The sequence below is a fragment of the Chionomys nivalis genome, chromosome 1, assembly GCF_950005125.1.
Source record: "Chionomys nivalis chromosome 1, mChiNiv1.1, whole genome shotgun sequence".
NCBI classification, from domain to species: Eukaryota; Metazoa; Chordata; class Mammalia; order Rodentia; family Cricetidae; genus Chionomys; species Chionomys nivalis.
In genome coordinates this window covers 79,501,432-79,505,457 of record NC_080086.1, presented here as the reverse complement: position 1 = coordinate 79,505,457, position 4,026 = coordinate 79,501,432, and positions in this window count along the sequence as shown.

Sequence of the window (4,026 nt, the reverse complement as noted above, 5' to 3'; positions counted from 1 at the left end):
CAATGGAAGAATGGATGAAGAAAGTGTGGAATATATACACATTAGAGTACTACTCTGCGGTAAAAAACAGTGACTTCTCGAATTTTGCATGCAAATGGATGGAAATAGAAAATACGATCCTGAGTGAGGTAACCCAGACCCAAAAAGAAGAACATGGGATTTACTCACTCATAATTGGTTTCTAGCCATGGATAGGGGCCACTGAGTCTATAATTTGTGATCCTAAAGAAGCTAAACAAGAGGGTAAACCCAAGGAAAAACATATAGATATCCTCCCAGCTATGGGAAATAGACATGACTGATGGGCAAAAAATTGGAATCTTGGGGGTGGGGTGGGATGGGGATGAGGGGTGATGGGGAGAGAAAAGTGTGAAGGAGAAGATGAGGGGAACTGGGGGAATCGGGGTGATTGGGGATAAAGGAAGGTTGGATAGGGGAGCAGGGAAACTCATACCTTAGGTAAGGGAGCCACCTAAGGGTTGGCAAGAGACTTGAACTTGGAATGGCTACCAGATGCCCAGGGCAATGTCCCCAGTTAGTTCATTGGGGCACCTGAGGATAGGGAACCTGAAATGAACCTATCCTATAATCATACTGATGAATATCTTGCATATCGCCATAGAACCTTCATCTAGCGATGGATGGAGATAGAGCCAGAGACCCACACTGGAGCACCGGACTGAGCTCCCAAGGTTATAATGAGGAGCAGAAGGAGAGAGAACATGAACAAGGAAGTCAGGACCATGAGGGGTGCACCCAACCACTGAGACAGTGGGGCCGATCTATTGGGAGCTCACCAAGGCCAGCTGGACTGCTACTGAAAAAACATGGGATAAAACCGGACTCTCTGAATGTGGCGGACAATGAGAGCTGACGAGAGGCCAAGGAGAATGGCACAGGAACTTTCATCTGGCGATAGATCAAGAGAGAGACAGAGACCCAATTTGGAGCAACGGTCTGAGCTCTTAAGGTCCAAATGAGGAGCAGAAGGAGGGAGAACATGAGCAAGGAAATCAGGACCATGAGGCGTGCACCCACCCACTGTGACAGTGGAACTGATCTATTGGGAGCTCTCCAAGGCCAGCTGGACTGGGACTGAATAAGCATGGGTTGAAACTGGACTCTCTGAACATGGCGGACAATGAAGGCTGATGAGAAGCCAAGGACAATGGCACTAGGTTTTGATCCTAATACATGAACTGGCTTTGTGGGAGCTTAGCCTGTTTGGATGCTCACCTTCCTGGGCCTGGATGGAAGTGGGAGTTTAGTAGGGAGCTGCGGGCCTCTTCCCACAGCCCGGCTCATGGTTGCCTGGCTAGCTTATGGCCCAAAATAACGACACACAAACTCTATTATTTTAAACACTGCTTGGCCCATTTCTGTTCATGCATGTAGCACCCCAAGATGCGCTTACCAGGAAGATTCTAGCCTACGTCCATCCTGGGTCAGAGCTTCATCGCGTCTGCTCTGGAGAGGAGAGCATGGCGTCTGCTCCAGAGAGCAGAGCTGTCGAGTCTGAGCTCACTTCCTCTTCCTCCCAGCATTCTATTCTGTTTACTCCACCCACCTAAAGGCTGACCTATCAAATGGGCCAAAGCAGTTTCTTTATTAGTCAATGACCTTTCTCCATCATGGGAGGACCTTGGTCTTCCTGTAGGGCAGGGAATTTGGACTGCTCTTCAGTATCGAGAGGGAGGGGGAATGGACTGGGGGGAGGAGAAGAGGAGTGGGGATGGGGGAGAGGAGTGGGGGGAGGGGGCAATGTGTGGGAGGAGGGGGAGGGAAATGGGAAACGGGGAGCAGTTGGAAATTTTAATTAAAAAAGAATAAAAAAAAATTTGCAACTCAAAAAAAAAAAAAAACTCCCTGTAATCTCCATCTGGGCTGCTCTGTGAGGAGTGTTTTTCTTCAAGCAGTCACTGGATAGCTTAATACAGACTCTCAGTTTGAATTTTGGTTATGCTGAGTGGTCTCTATATCTTTACCAGCACACAAGATAAGGATAAACTGAAACAACCCATACGCCCAGTTACAGAAGATACTTGAAGGATTCCTACACACAGTGGAGGAAGAAAACCCAAACACTAGAGCTCAGGAAAGAGCAAACCTCATAGGAGACACAGATAAATAAATTAATGCCTGTCCAGCAAACCACCAATAGTATGGACAGAACAAGTAATATTCAGCCAACCAGGAAAACAACCAAAATGACCAGAACCAGCAAATACTTCTAAATAACCTAAAAGTAAATGGCTTACAGGTTTTTATTTTATTAGGTAAATTAACATAATTTATAACTAGGTTAATAAGTCTAAATGTAAATGGTTTCAACTTTCTAATTAAAAGTTACAGGCTACTGCTTGGATTAAAAGAAAAGATTCAAATGTTTGTTGTCTTCAGGAAACATGTACATGGGTCAACCAACATACAGCTGAAATAACGTAAATTGAAGCCTAGTGGTGGTGGCACACGCCTTTAATCCCAGCACTCGGGAGGCAGAGACAGGCACATCTCTGTGAGCAACCTGGTCTACAGAGTGAGTTCCAGGACAGGTGCCAAAGCTACAGAGAAATCCTGTCTCAGGGAAAAAAAAATGTAAGTTGATACAGCAGGTAAATGGAAGACAATGCCCACGTCTGACATAGTAGACTTCAAGCCAAATTTAGTCTGAAAAAACAAAGAAGGCCACTGCATGTTAACAGAGAGAAAAGCCCTTCAATAAGTTATAATAATTATAAAAATACCAGCACCAAACAATGGTATATCCAATTTCAATAAACACTATTGCACATACAGGGACAGAGAGGTCCAAATACAATAGTAGTGGGTGATTTCAACACCACACTCTCATCAACAGCTAGACAATTCACATAAAAACAATTAACCCTGAGGGGATAGAGATTACTAAGCAGTTAAGAACACCTACTGCTCCATCCGAGGACCAGAATTCATATCCCAGCATCTGTATCTGGTAGCTCACAAATGTTCTAACTCCAATAGACACAGTGCCCTCTTCTGGCCTCCATGGGCACATATACACACACAGATACACACACTAATTAACCTTTTAAAAAACATCAACAGAGAAATGTTAAACTGTCCTATAGATCAAATAAGTTTAACAAACATCCACAGAATATTTCATCCAAAAGCTTTAGGGTACACAATCTACTCAGCATCCCATGAAACTTTCTTGAAAAATGAAGCATATTTCAGGCCACAAAACAGTCTTAACAAATTTTTAAATTTATGAAGTGATATGTTGTATCTTACCAGGTACAAGGATAAAACTAGAAATTGGGGCTGGAGAAATGGCTTAGCAGTCAAGAACATGTACTGCTCTTGCGGAGGGCCTGAGTTTGGTTCCCAGCATCCATGTTGGCCAGTTCACAAAGGCCTCTAACCCCAGGTCCAAGTGATCTGATGCCCTTCTCTGACTTCCAAGGGCACATGTATTCATATGCACATACACACACACACACACACACACACACACACACACAGACACAGACACGCACATAGTTAAACTGAGTTCTTTAAAATTAGAAATCACTAACAAAAGAGACTACCCAAAACCTAGATCATGAACAACACATCTTGAATGATCAGCAGGTCATACAAAACACATAGGAGAGAGTTTTAGAATTCATAGATGAAAATGAAAACATAGCTTATCAGAAACTTTGAGATACAGAAGGTAGGATTCTATGAGGGAAGTTGATATATTTGAGTGTTTACATATAAAAATCAGACAGACTACCAAGAAACAACTTATAATGCACTTCAAAGTCTTAGAAAACCCTAAACAAGACCAATCCAATAGCAGGAGATAGAAAAAAATAACAAACATTTGGTCAGAAAACGATGAAATGGAAAATAAAAGAACAATATAAGAAATCATAGAAGCAAAGAGCTAGTTCTCTGAAGAGATGAACAAGACCAACAAATTTGTATCCAAAACAACCAAAAGTAATAGAAAAAGATCCAAACTGATAAAATTATAAATAAAACAGGACATAATAACAT